General features: G+C 42.3%; 1 protein-coding gene and 1 pseudogene across 4 annotated transcripts in view; both read right to left on the minus strand.

The window, feature by feature from the left end:
• Positions 1–15,547, minus strand: part of Parp1 (Poly-(ADP-ribose) polymerase) — a 636,927-nt gene that overhangs the window by 563,856 nt on the left and 57,524 nt on the right. The gene's annotated exons all lie outside the window — the stretch shown is intronic.
• On the minus strand, positions 10,128–10,971 carry LOC137238701 (UTP--glucose-1-phosphate uridylyltransferase pseudogene; annotated as a pseudogene).

Genomic DNA, 15,547 nt, shown 5'->3' on the forward strand with positions numbered 1-15,547 from the left:
AACCTTTTAAAGAATTTTGGCAATTAGTGCGTCTAATTTATTATTTGTTTCTTTTTGGGCATTTAGCATCTCTTTGGCCCTATTCTTATGGCTCTTCCTCTTCTCCATCTCTCCTTCCCCTCGGTCTCCCCCTCTACCTCCGCCTTCCTCTCCCTTTCTTTTCCCTCTTCCTTATCCTTTTCCGTTCCGTTTTTCTTCTCCTTTCCTTCCCCTTCTTTTCGTTTCCTTTTTCCTTCCCCTATTCCTTTTCGATCTTCTTTCCTTCCCCTTTTTCTTCCCCTTCTCCTTTACATCTCCGTCACCCTCTCCTTCTCTTCCATCTTTTTATCCCTCTCCTTCTCAGCCTCTCTTTCGCCCTCCCGATCTTATACTTTTCTCCATTTCCTTTTCCCTATACTTCTTAATTTTCGTTTCCGTTCCCTTTTCCTTCTCCTATGCCTTCATCCTCTCCCTATTCCTATTCTTATGCTTTTTTTGGGTTTACCTCAAGTGGTATCACTACTATATATATATATATGTATATATATTATACTAGCCTTTACCCGTGGCCTCGTCCGCAAGGAGAAAATAAAATATATGGACTATTCACGTCAACCTGCTAATCAGGTAATTTGTTTTAAAAAAATTGTCTGTCTAATATATTTCATTTTTATAGTAGAGCAAAAAAAAATAACTAAATGAGCTGATAACATGATAGGATCCCGAAATAATCGAAATTATCCAGAAAAGGCCACGAAATGACCCCGACGGTATCGCGGACGGATCCCGAAAACCAACCAGAAATGCTCCCGAAGGGTCTCCAAATGGTCCCAGAATAGTCCCAAAAAAGTCCCGAAATGACGACGCGATTCTAGACTGATCCATAGAACCACACAGAACTGATCTCTGAAGGGTACCCAAATGATCCCGAAATAGTTTCGAGTAAGTTCCGCAATGACCCTGACAGGCTCCCGGATGGACCCCAAGCACCATCCGGGAAAGTTTCCTTAATTATCCCGAAATTACCCCGACGTGATCCCGAAAACCATCAACCTGGAAGGGTCCGGAAATGACCCCGAAGGGATCCCAGAAGGGTCCCAAAATGATCCCGAAATAGTCCCGAAAAAGTTCCGAAATGATCCTGACCGGACTCCGAAAATCATCAAAAGATTATGCCAGAAGAGTTCCAAAATGATCCCCAAATAGTCCCGAAATGACCCTGAACGGATCCCGAAATCCATCCAGAAATGATGCCATAAGGATCCCCAAATTATCCCTAATTAGCCCAAAAATGTTCAGAAATTACCCTGAGGAGATCCCGGACGGATCCTGAAAACTATCCAGAAATGATGCCTGAAGGATACCGAGCATGTCCCGAAATAACCCCGACGTGATCCCAGATGGATCCCGAAAACTATCCAGAAATGATGCCTGAAGGATACCGAGAATGTCACGAAATGACAACGACGGGATCCCAGACGCATCCCGAAACCCATCCAAAAATTATCCCGGAGGAATCCCCAAATAACTTTGACATAGTCCCGAAAAAGTCTCAAAAAAACCCCGACGGGATCCCGGACGGATCCGGAAAACCATCCAGACGGGATAAAAAGTATCCTATTTCCGTCTCCTGATTCTAAGCTACCTCACCCACCAATTTTCAGTCAAATCGGTTCATCCGTTCTTGAGTTATAGTGTAACTAACACCACTTTCTTTTATATATGTATATAGATTTTTCACGGGCAAATTCAACGGTGAAAAAATATTCGTTATGTGAAAAAATTTGACAATAAATATCACTTTTTTTTCAAACTGAATCGCATATCAGATGAAATGGTGAAAAATGCTTTCACTTCACAACTTCATAGAACATGAATTGACCCCCATAACTAGTTAATAAATGCAAATATTAAAAAAAAAAATAAAAGTATGACTACGGCGAAATTGTGGTTTGCTGATTCGTCAGATGAAGAGGAAAGCTTACTGGAGCTAGCCAGAAGAAGAAGACTTTGGAAATGAATTCTGCCACGTAAGTGTAGCTTTCTAAATAAGTTGTTAAAATTATAAGTTTTGCTTATAGATTTATTTAAAACTTCAGACTGTCCAAAGAAGCATTCATGAAGTTGTTGTCCAGTACAGATGAACTGCACCAGCAATGCACAAGAGCCAATTCTACTGCTAATATTCTAAAATTGTCAACAGTTCTCCGATTTTGTGCTCAGGGATCCTACCAACTGAGCATTGGAAACGAAAATGCACTCGGACTTGCCCAGTCGAGTGTGTCTGTGGTACTACGAGTATCAGAGGTGTTGAATGTCTTGGAAAATTGTATTTGTGAAAGATGGATAAAATTGAATTACGAGGAGGCTGAACTGCATCAAGAAAAGTTGCATTTCTATAATGTGCAATATCTTTTGGCTATATAGGGATTTTGTTCCATAATTAAAACCAGTCTTTCAAGCTGTTGTTTTGTACTCACGACTTGGACCTATTGTTTAGGCCACAGGCCTAAATATATCTCCCCCCCTCGTAACGTAATTTTCTTCGTTTACTACCACCCACATATGCTTGTGAGTACTAATACACACAGGCATGTGTGAGTGGTAGTACGCATGTATCTTAGATTTTTACCGCTGTGAGCCCGCGGTATAGCTACTTTGTTGCCGGGAAACCCAACGAAGGAGCTGTATCTCGGGTTCATCGGCTCATGTCGCAAAGAGGCTCGTCCTCTTTTGATCCAGCAGCCAGCAAAGGTACACGTAATCACACGTCCACGTAAGTGCAAATTTTCATAATTATTATTACATATATCATTTTCCACAACATTTGTTAAACCCTTTCTTAACACTTGTTGTTTTTATATAAATAAAAGCACACTGTGAATTCCTTTTTATTAATCCGAAATCTTTTTGGTGTTTTTATTTTTCTTCCCTTTTTTTCGCCTAACTAATCTTTAACAAATACGTGGGTGCGCGCCGTTGCCACCACGCATTTGTTCATGGTCTTACCGCGCCGGTAAAGAGAACCAGTCACACAATTACAGTCCACTCAACTCTCTAGGCATTAAAGCAAGGAAGCATACCAAACTCGTGAGAATACACAGGAAAAACCAAAAATTTCAACAGCAAATATCAGCAATTGTCCATGGTGATACAATTTTCTTGGTGATACCAGCGATTTTATATTCGAAACAACAACTGATACATTTTTGGTGGTACCTTTTGGAAACATCCAACAATATTTAAATCACATTCGATTATCCGGATCAACACTTTGATAAAAGGTACGTGGTTTAAAAATATTCCGTGCTAGGTAGGGTTTTCTTTTAATTTCACTTTTACTAAAATTTCAAAATAAAATTAAAAATTACAAAGTGACTTTATATTAAACAGTGCAAGTGATTTTTTGTTCGTGAAGTGAGAAGTCTTATTTTGTGCAAAAATAGGACAAAAGGCGCTTAACGCAGTTATTTAAAGTTTGTGCAACACACCTTGTGACTATCCGGAACAATCCCCCACCAGCGGTAAGATTTTCCGGACACAGCTCAAGGTAGCACAACACTGCTCTAAAAGGTTAACATCACCTCAAACACCGCTTTGCGCCACTTTTCTATTTTCACATTTGCAGGATTTATCTGAAAAAATTCATTTAATCCACAGCACAAAAATTCCATTTGTTAAGGTTACTTATTCAGAAACCTGTAAATTTAATTTAGGCGCACATTTAATCAAATAAAATTTTTTCTCACATACAAATCACTTGCACTTATTTACACGGGCAATACGTTTGCAATTTAGTTTGTTGCTATAGCACAAAGTGCACTTAGTGTAATACACACATATTGTTGTTGTTGTTTGGGTGGCCAATAGCCTTACTCCTGGCACAATTATTTAAAAAAAAAAAAAAACTGAAGAATTATTATTCTCACTTGCGGCAATATACAAATCAGTTTTGACTGATCTAATTTGGTTATATAAAAGTTCACATTCCTTGGTTAAATTACCAAAAAGTCCATAACAAGCGTACATATATTTTTTTCTTCTTCCACTGACACCATTTTTGCACTAGCCATTACTTATTGGCTTAGACAATTCAGTAGCAATTCTGCATTAGCACTTTCCTTAACATTTACGTGGGTGCGCGCCGTTGCCACCACGAAATTGTACTTATCCCACTTGGCACATAAGCCTCTGTACAGTCCTTTTCACGTTAGCCACACCTTATCGGCTTACATCAATTGGTAAATTTGTGCACACATACGCATACACCAAATACTTTCACTTGTCACATTATAACTTCCAAGTTCTGTCCTTTGGCGACATTTTCTACTCACTACTCTCTGCAAAGGCAATTTCTGTATAAACTTTTGGGTTTTTATTTTTATCCACAATGGAGACCTATACACGCCAAGCAGATGCAGTGACGGAGTATGAAAATGACTTCAACGACATGTCACCTTCACAACACAGTAAACACTCCCTAATATACCAAAGGGATGAGTTAAAAACTCTGTGGGAAGCTACGAAGGTGACATACGAAAAGCTCTTAGGTTCATCAGAGCTTGATTCAAAGGACTTATCGGCTATCAAGAAGAAGCATAAAATGTGCTATTTCAGCTTCCTAAAGTGTCAGGCGGCAATAGCTGAGCTTTTGGAAAATTTTGAAAAGAAAGATAAGAAAGTAGATGTCTCAGATAATATGGAATATCATGTGCGCCTGCCAGCATGTGATACGGATATTTTCAAAGGTGACTATATTTCATGGCCGTCTTTTAGGGACATGTTCACTGCCATATATATTAATAATAGTAAACTCCATGCAGTGCAAAAACTATACTATTTAAGGCAAAAAACTCAAGGGGAGGCCAAAGAGATAGTGGAACGGTGTTCCTTAACAACAGACGGTTTCGATACAGCGTGGAAAAATTTATGTGACCGATACGAAAACAAACGTATCTTGGTCAATGCCCAATTAAAAATTCTTTTTAGTTTAAAAGCAGTTGAGAGCGAATGCGGTAGCTCCATTAAAAAACTGCAACGTGAAATAAACAATTGTATCTCAGCGCTTCAATGTCACAAGATTGACATATCAAACTGGGATGCAATTCTAACGTATTTGTGCTCCACAAAACTGCCAGAAACGACACTGGCTCTATGGGAACAAACCATAGAAAATAAAACAGAAATTTCAAAATAGGCAGATATGGATAAATTCTTATCCAGCAGATTCCAAACGTTGGAAACTGTCGTAGATATAAGAGGGGATACGGTTTCAAAACCCTCTAAGCCACATGCTTCTCGTTCCTCGGCAGATACATCGTCGAAACGATTAGGGTCCTACCAGGCAAGTGCAACAGTAGCCAAACCTACGTGTAAGATGTGCAAAAGTCCTGCACATCGAATTTCAAAGTGTGAAAAGTTCTTACGTTTAACACCCAATAAACGGTTTGAACAAATTAAGAGCAGCCGTGGGTGCATAAACTGCCTTTCTGCTGGCCATTCGGTGACAAAGTGCACCAGTCAAATGAACTGTGCCACATGTCATTTAAGACATCATACGCTGCTTCATATTTCGAATCAGCCAAAACCAACAAATACTCCTGACACTATAGGAGCATCTACCTCACGGGAAGCTCAAATACGACGCAATGCTGAAAGAGAAAACGCTCCGATTAATAATGTGAACTCATGTTTCGCAAACACAAATAAAGGGGTATTACTAGGGACAGCTCAGGTCAATATTCGTTTTAATGGTGTTGACTATTCGGCGAGAGCCCTAATAGACTCGGGATCTGAATGTTCATTCATTACCGAGAAACTAAAGCGCATAATTAATCTGCCATCCAAACGCCTGCATGCCCAAGTTTCGGGCATCAGTAATACAATGTCTGCACAAGTAAAAGAAGCGTGCAACATACAATTGCGGTCACCAACAGACCCATTAATCGAGATCAATACGATCATGCTGGTTTTACCACAATTAACAGGGAATCTTCCAACTTGCCAAATAAACGCAATGACTAGGCAAGCATTTCCTGACTTAGTACTGGCTGACAAAAGATTCTTTGTCAATGAGCCAGTCGACTTAATTCTGGGCGGAGACATATACCCCCAAATTATGCTAGGCGGTATCAGGAAGGACGTGCTAAACACATTAATAGCACAGGAAACGGTGTTCGGCTGGATTTTGACAGGCCGGACAGATGCGGTTGATACAAATAAGACCCTAGTTTCGTATTTCAATTAGGTCACTTTAGATAAACAATTGGCGGCTTTTTGGGAGATAGAGGAAATTCCAAAGAAAAGGAGCATCAATAACGATGACACTTACTGCGAGGAGCTATACAAATCCACAACAGTTCGGAACAACGATGGCAAATACGTATTCTCCTTACCCTTTAGGAAAGAGTTTAACTTAGGCCCCTCATTAAGAAGTGCGTGCTCTCAATTCTATCGCAACGAGACACGACTTGCGGAAAACCCAGTCCTTCAAACGGAATACAATAGAGTTGTATCCGAATATGAAACTTTAGGGCACATGAAACAAATAGGCAATATTTCGCCAGACTCAAATGACTGTTACTTCCTACCTCACCATGCTGTTATAAAGGACGGAAGTACAACGACAAAAGTCAGAGTCGTATTTAATGCATCTTGTCCTACCACTAATGGCAAAAGTCTAAATGATGCCTTATATCCGGGTCCGATTCTTCAATCCGACCTGACAATTCTTATACTACGTTGGCGGCTGTTCAAATACGTATTTAACAGCGACATAGAGAAAATGTATCGCCAAATATGGGTCAATGAAGACCAAACAAAATATCAGCGAATCATATTTCGCAAATGCCCCAAAAACCCAATTAACATTTATGAATTGAAAACGGTAACCTTTGGGGTTAATTGTGCTCCGTATCTTGCGATTCGAACGCTGCACCAACTAGCTGATGACGTGGAGACATCGCATCCAATGGCAGCAGATATACTGCGAAATTGCATGTACGTTGATGACGTACTCGCCGGTGGACACAGCATCGAAATTGCAATCAAGGCAAGGGACGAAATATCATTGGCATTGCAATCGGCAGGTTTCCCGTTGCGAAAATGGACGTCCAACTGCAAGAAAATCCTACAGGGTATACCGAAGCAACACCTATTAAGCGAGGATTTTCTTGAATTTGAAGACACCAGCATGGTAAAAGCACTCGGTATCAGGTGGAACGCCCATTTCGACTACTTTTACTTCACAGCGAAACCCTTTGACAATAACCACACCGTAACAAAAAGGTCAATACTTTCTGCGATCGCAAAACTTTTCGACCCTCTTGGCTGGCTGGCACCAGTCGTAATTGTAGCCAAAATAATAATGCAAAATATTTGGTTGGAAGGGACAGGCTGGGATGAAGATGTGTCTGAAACTACTCTACATCGGTGGCAATCATTCATGACGGACTACGAAAAGATCAACGATATACGCATACCGCGATGGGTTCACTACACATTGAAGGACAATGTCGAAATACATGCATTCAGCGATGCCTCGGAAAAAGCATATGCCGCCACTGTTTTCCTGAGGGTACAAACAAAGGATCAAGTCTTCACCAACCTGTTGATGGCCAAAACGAGAGTAGCCCCGGTCAAAACCATATCATTGCCACGACTGGAACTCTGCGGCGCAGTCCTACTCGCAGAAATTATAGAGTCGGCCATAGAAAATATGCAACTTTCAAACATTAAAGTAACCCTTTGGACAGATTCGACTATAGTACTGGCATGGATCCGAAAACCACCATGTTCGTGGTCAACGTTTGTGGCACATCGAATAACTAAAATCATCGATAAAGTAGGAGGCAAGGTATGGCGGCACGTAGACTCCGCGTCAAATCCTGCAGATTTGGCGAGCAGAGGCCTCTACGCTTCGGATCTAATCGACAATTCTTTGTGGTGGCAGGCACCTTCTTGGTTACAAGAAGACAACGAAAATTGGCCAACACAAGAAGAAGATTACAATACGAATATGGAGGAAAAGAGGGTGAAAGTTCATACAACTTCGGTCAAAAATAACTTTGATATTCTAGATAGGTTTTCCGATTTACCAAGGGCTTTGCGGGTTATATCCTATATTCTTCGGTTTTTCCAGAATACGCACCCAAAAACTAAATCCTCCTTCAAAAGGGATTCTCATTCGATCGCTGCTGACGAAATAGAAAAAACAACACGAAGATTGATAACAATATGCCAGAGGCAACATTATCAAGAAGAGTACGCAAATTTGAAGTCAGGAAAACTAATAAATGGGAAGAGTGAGATTTTACCCCTGAACCCATATATAGATGAAGAAGGCATCATTCGAACTGGGGGGCGGACTGGGGCATCGAAAGACATGTCCCATAATGAAAGTCATCCCATTATTCTTCCTTATACTTGCAGGTTATCCAGACTTATAGTCCAATCCTCTCACGAGACCACCCTGCATGGAGGGAACCAGCTGATGCTACGTCATATCCGCACTCAGTACTGGATCCCACGTGTTAAAATAATGATACGGTCTGTTATCCACAACTGTAAGGTCTGTACTATTTACAGGAAGCGGACACAAACGCAACTTATGGGGATCCTTCCGAAGGAGCGCACCACCTTTTCTAGGGCCTTCACCAACACTGGGGTAGATTTCGCGGGACCATTCGATATAAAATCCTACCGAGGGAGGGGATGTCGAATTTCAAAAGGATATGTTTGCCTGTTCGTCTGCTTTTCGACGAAAGCCATCCATCTGGAAGCGACAAACGACCTTAGTACCGGGTCCTTCCTAGCTGCCTTCGCCAGATTTGTATCCAGACGAGGCTGTCCGAAAAACGTTTACTCCGACAATGGTACTAACTTTGTCGGAGCTTCGCGATCGTTACGATCTGAGTTTAAGGCATTTCTGCGTGAAGCAAGGGACGGAACATTGAATAAATATAGCCATCACACTTTAGAATGGCATTTTATACCGCCAAGCGCTCCTCACATGGGAGGTTTGTGGGAAGCGGGGGTAAAAAGTTTTAAGACACACTTTAAAAAGATCGCGTCCGACCATAAATATACTTTAGAAGAGTTTACAACCCTCTTATGTCGAATTGAGGCCTGCCTCAACTCGAGACCTCTAAGTCCCTCATCTAACGACCCTTCCGACCTGGAGCCGCTTACTCCAGGCCATTTTCTCGTAGGCGGGCATCTTTTAGCTCCACCTGAACTCGATTGTAGTGAAAACCCTGCCCCCATTGTAAACCGATGGCAAAAGATGAAAGCCCTTCATCAGACCTTTTGCAAAAGATGGAAATCGGAATATCTCACCGAGATCCAGAAAAGGTATAAATGGAAACATCCACAATCCAACTTAAAACCCGGGGACCTAGTCGTCATCAAGGAGGATAACCTACAACCGAACGAGTGGAAAATGGGGAGAGTCGTCAACACACATCCAGGTTCCGACAACCGTGTACGTGTTGTTGACGTCAATACAATTAAGGGACAAATTAGCAGACCAATCGCGAAACTGGTACTACTTCCGCCCAACGACAATCAAAATGAACTGTAATAGTCCACATTCCTCCATCCCAAATAACCCAGCTCTCGTTCACTCCGAACGAGGCCAACAAACCAATAACCCAGCTCTCGTTCCCCAGAACGAGGCCAACAGAACCCTAACTCAGATATACTGTCTGCCACATAATACCTTTTCCAACGATTGCGTGGGTGCGCCGCTGCCACCACGCAATTGTTCAAAAATAGTTTAGTATCGCAAGGAATCCCAAAGAAATTTATTCATATCATTTCATTATATCAGGACAGGGAAAATAAATTTTAATCGTTTTGGAATAATATTTGACTGCCTTTCACAGTCATTTTCATAGAGAATTAGGTTTCAAATCTCTTAAAAGACATCGTAGCCGGACAAGCTTACGTCCGCGATGGAAAATTTATCCAATGAAAATCGACAGTACGGCCATTAATAAAACTCGGTGGTAGAACCAGCTTATTGTAAAAACAAAAAAAACAAAAAAAAAATTGTCTTCTAATTCGGGAACCTTATTTCTGAAATTTTGATGTTGCTTGCCCGGGGGCGAACCCAGGGCATGCGGTGTGGTAGGCGGGGCACGCTATCATCACACCACGGTGGCCGCATTCAAATTCGCCCAAATATTATTGGTATGGATAAATTTGAACGTTTTTCACAGATTTGAGTTCATCGACATGTTCTTCTGGTACTTGTGCAATCCCAGTAAATGTAATTTCTTTTCGACGCTAATGAGAGTACCACCCTTAACATCAGCACGTGTTTTGTCTGTAACTTCCATCACAAATTCAATGGGGTCTGCAGAACGTTCCTCACCCACCAATTTATTGAGGATAGCTAAAACCACAGTAGCACCCAAACTATCAATATTTGAAAGGAAGCAATATTCACGTCCTTCATCGGTAGCTTTCTTTAATAAACCAGAATTGCGAAACGTATCATAAAAGTCACAGTGACCAGGTGGATACCCAGCATCAATATCGCTCTCAACATTGAAATCTCTGGCAACTGGTAAAAAATGGTTCACGGCTTATGCGCGGAAAGCAACTCTGATTGATTGTAAGACTTTGAACCCGAAAGCCTGTATATTCCTACGATCTTTTTTGTGTATCTTAGTCGGTATTGAATGAGTCAATAAGAACTAGCGGCACATTGGCATCATAGGCTTAAATTCTCAATTTGTTGTACTGTCAGATCAACAAACGTTAGATCGGAGCTTACGGATATAACACTTTTGGAGCCACGACAACCCATTCGACACGACAACCCATCGTGCCATCTCCCTTAGTAGCTCTAGACGCGTTTCCGCGGGACCAGTGCGCAGCAGACGATCCAAGTCCTTGTCAAGCCATTGCAGTGTACCCCGCTGGGTCACCATCGTGGAACTCTTTCGAATCGGATGACGCTTGGGTGTCCGCGAACCTTAGCTTCATGGGGGGCATTCAACATTTCTTAGTAGTTTATGCGGTAATATTTATTCGAAAGAGAGTATGATTTTTTTTCGTTTAAACTTATTTCCATAAGATTATTGTCACCACACTTCCTGTTTTTAGATTTTGTGCGAAATGTACAACGGCAAGAGCGTTTCGAAAACACGACAATCAAGTAAACTGCGCCACCACCCAAACCCGAGAGCCAAAACCTTTTCACTGCTTCCGTCAAATTCACAGTACTACAGGGATCAAAGAAGGGACAAGGCTGACCTGGAGGAATTCAATTAGGGTGTTATAATTGAAAATTTGATTCCAAACAAAAATTTTTTAATCAAAAAACATATCAGTTTACAAACAATAAACCGTGGGATATACAAGTTGATTTTTATAACTCACTTTTGTATTGGAGTGAAGGTATAATGCTCGCTATATGCTATGCTATGCGGAAAGCGATTAATGTGTTTATATAAGGAGCTTCAAACTTGCATGGCACTATGGCCACCTTTACGTATGAAATAATACTCTTGGGTTCCCATTTTTATATTATAGCTTCACTGCCACCCTCTCGTGAGTCATCATTCGATTACAGCGGTTATTCATTGTTGTAGACACTACATTCTTTTAATATTTATAACTATTCTGATAGTTATTAATGTTGTAACAAATAAAACACTTAAATAGGGTTGTAGGAATTTTGCTGGGGAGTATAGCTAACAGCACTAGAAGTAGTATTCTCACAAATCAGTTAATTAACATAATCCAATAAATCGAAAGATTTATGGACCTCTTCGCGTTGGCGATGGCGAGTACCGAAGAAGATTTAATGATGAGCTGTACGAGCTATACGCAGACATCAACATAGTCCAGCGAATTAAAACGCAGCGGCTGCGCTGGCTAGGCCATGTTATGCGAATGAAAGATGATGCTCCGGCCAAGAAAGTGTTTCTATCGGAACCCTCCTATGGAAGCAGAGGTAGAGGGCGGCCCCCACTCCGTTGGAAGGACCAGGTGGAAAACGATTTAAACTCCCTTGGTGTGACCAATTGGCGCCGGTTGGCGGAGCGAAGGAGCGACTGGCGCGCCTTGTTGGACGGCCATAACCGTTTAGACGGTTAAGCGCCAATTAAGTAAGTAAGTAAGTAAGCAATAAATCCAAGTCATTATGAGGTAAACGATCATTAAGTGTAGTCTTCTTGCAATTCACTATCACTCGTTTCTATAGTTTGGTTGATTTTTGTACTTTCCGACTTCATATCAACACCAATGGTGCGCAGTAGACGCAGAGCTACTAATCTGTCAGTGTTTAATCTTTCAATTCTTACCTTTATTTACCTCAGGGCAGACATTTTGGTGCCGTAAAACAATAGTAATGACCACCTCGTAGATTGAAATGTAACCAGGTCTTCGGCATTCTAAATTCAAAGAGCAAATATTAATAAATTCAGTGTTAACCTAGTGCTCCAGTTACTAACTTCACCTATTGCTTTGTTGCTTTGCCTGCCGCCAATTAGTATCAGATGGCCTCCAAAACAAAAAAAAACGTTCGGAATACTGAGATGCCGATTCAAACCTCGGCCCATTCATGCCACAAATCGTCAGTTTTGTTGTACTGAAAGGTGGCGCTGGACGGTCCACCCCAAAATTGAACGCCAGAAATACTGGCTCTGCTTTGCGCAAACTTGTACCTCTGAGGAATACAGTTTTACGGATTTAAGGAAAATTAAGCCACGATACTGCTTCCAATGCTACGACGTGGCAACCCGGCGATGGTTGAATATTTTCAATAATAAAATTCTTATCAAACTACGTGCATCGTAAACACGAAATTAATCCCGAAAGCCTTTGTTTACGTGCAGAGGCATCAGAGGCCAAATGCAAGGATATAAGATGACCTTTACACCCATATTGTTGATATGTTGACAGCAATGTGGCTTGCACGTTAATGACACTACGGCAATCCCACTCGCCGTGCGTATTGGTTTCACACACAATTTAGGCACCAATGTTCCTTTTTGGCTTCCTGTGGCACTGCCGCAATGATGTCAACCAAACGTGCCGAACTTTCCAAACCGTATTTTGAGGAAATACGTGCCTTAAGGCGGTTGAAATTGGCATCCTTTTTATCCTGAAAAGAAAAGAAAAATTAATTAATAAAAAGTCAAATTACGCATTTCAGTAACTATACTCACCGCGTGTTTTATATGAATGACATTTTTTTTCATTCAGGAAGTGAGAAATTGTAGAAAACGTCAAAATCTCTACATTTAATGTCTGACTGTCAATGACTATTGCAATGCAAACGTTAGGCCTCATGCGCAAGCATATCGCGCACTACACGTCACGCACTACACGTCATGCACTACATGCCGCACTACACGTCATGCACTACACGCTGCAGTACACGTTATGCACTACACGCTGCAGTACACGTCACGCACTACAATACTTAATTCCACGAATCTCAACATTAGAACGAATCTCAACATTATACACGTCAAAAATAATGTTGAATGGTGGAAGTGCAACTCTGTAATACTTTTTCAGCCAGGTTTTTAACCGTTCCGTGTGGTGGCAGGCCACTTGTTGTAAAAACAAAGTTCACCACAAATCAAAAATAAATCTTTAGGACTACTTCGGCGACATCTACCGACATAAAATAAATTATAAAATCCCCACAAAAATTTGGTCACAAAACCTAATCACGCCCATGCAAATGTGACTAGGAATATAACCTATGACCGTAAAATGACCAGTCAAATGACGTGGAATGACTAAAGCACCAGCCACATCGCATGGATGCGTGCTAAAGCCGTTTTTTCTTCGTTTCCCTGCGCGCATAAGTATTTAATTATGGTCCTTGTTATTTAAATTAAATTTTTATTTCAATAAAATGTTTTTTTTTGGATAATATGTTAGAGATAATTTTTTTTTGGTTACGCCACCCAAACAACATTCCGCCAACCTCAATTTGGGCATGATCAATGATATCAATATTCTTTCAGATCATGACCCGCTACCAAACTTTACTGGCCAAGTCAGAGGGAGGCGCAACGCGTTTCGACGTCGCTTGCCAGCTCTGCGGCAGGGACCATAGTCTCCGAATATGTCCCGAATATCGGAAAAAATCTCCAGAAGAGAGGTTGCGGGCAGTGCTTCTATATAAGTACTGTCCGAACTGTCTGTCACCCTTCCACCGGGTAAACAAGTGTAGCAGCAAGTATCGCTGTAAGAGGTGCCAAGAGAAGCACCACACCACGCTTCATTTAGATGAGCGTCGGCCGGTATGCGACGAGACAGCCACAAATGGCGACGACAATACGTCCGACGACGCGTTGTCAATCAACCTGTCGGGACCGGCTAAATCCTGGGCTCAGCAGGTGGAGGAGGAAGAAATGGAGGAGGAGAGAGCAAAGGCGGAGGAAGAAAGAAGTAAAACGGAGACAACAAGACCGTCAACGGCCAACCATGGGATGCGCAGTTTCCGGCCGCTGTTACAGCATGAAAGAAGCGCGGCGAAAGCAAACAAACGTCGAAACGAACGAGACAACTGGCGGCACCGCGTCATTGGACTCCAAGGAGGCCCGACCAAGTCGTCCAAACGCGGCAGACAGCAGCGGCGGGATAAATCAACGCCATACCATTCTGACGCCCAAAATATGCAAGCACTATCGCGTGGTACACCGGAAGGCTTCCGAACCGGCCGGCTGCTCCCAGCCACTCCAGCGCCCATAATGCGGTCTTTCGTGCCCATTGCGCCGACGGCCATCGTACGCGTCGAATCGCGTGGGCACCTACACTTGGTACGTGCGATCATTGATCCCTGCGCCGCCAGCAACATGGTCGATGCAGAGCTGGTACGCGATTTGCAGTTAGAGCGCCAAGGACCAGGGCAATGCACACTTATTCTGCGCGGCAAGTTCGGGTCAACGACTCATGTCACTACCCAAGCCGCCGTGGTCAACGGCCACTATCGGTTGAGTCCGCCATCCAATGTGGATCCAAAGGTTGCCGTTCCATTCGAATTTATGCGGCTTGCAGATCCGCAGTTCTACCGCTCATCGCCAGTTCGTCTTACACTCGGCGCTGATCTATACGCCGAACTGATGGTGAGCGGAACGCCAGCAACAACAGTTGGCGGTCTCCTGACCCAACCAACCGTATACGGGCTGGTAGTCTCAGGAGCCTGCCAAAAATAGGAGTTGTTTCATAAAAATAAGTAATTACAGCACGGGATTTAAAACCACGTACGTGTATTTAATAACATCTTTTCTTTTTCCACAGGAGAGCGAAACGTGAGGTCAACCATCTGGCGTGCAGTGCTTGCAGTCCGCATCTGCACTGCCTTCTTTCATTAGCGCCTTACTGGACGTGCGATCACGTGGCATCCCTTTTTTTTTTAAATGTTTTCTTTGTTGCTTACGGCAAGGGGGCCGGTATGTTTAGGCCACAGGCCTAAATATATCTCCCCCCCCCCCCCCCTCGTAACGTAATTTTCTTCGTTTACTACCACCCACATATGCTTGTGAGTACTAATACACACAGGCATGTGTGAGTGGTAGTACGCATGTATCTTAGA

Source organism: Eurosta solidaginis, chromosome 1 (genome assembly GCF_040869045.1).
Source record: "Eurosta solidaginis isolate ZX-2024a chromosome 1, ASM4086904v1, whole genome shotgun sequence".
NCBI lineage: Eukaryota > Metazoa > Arthropoda > Insecta > Diptera > Tephritidae > Eurosta > Eurosta solidaginis.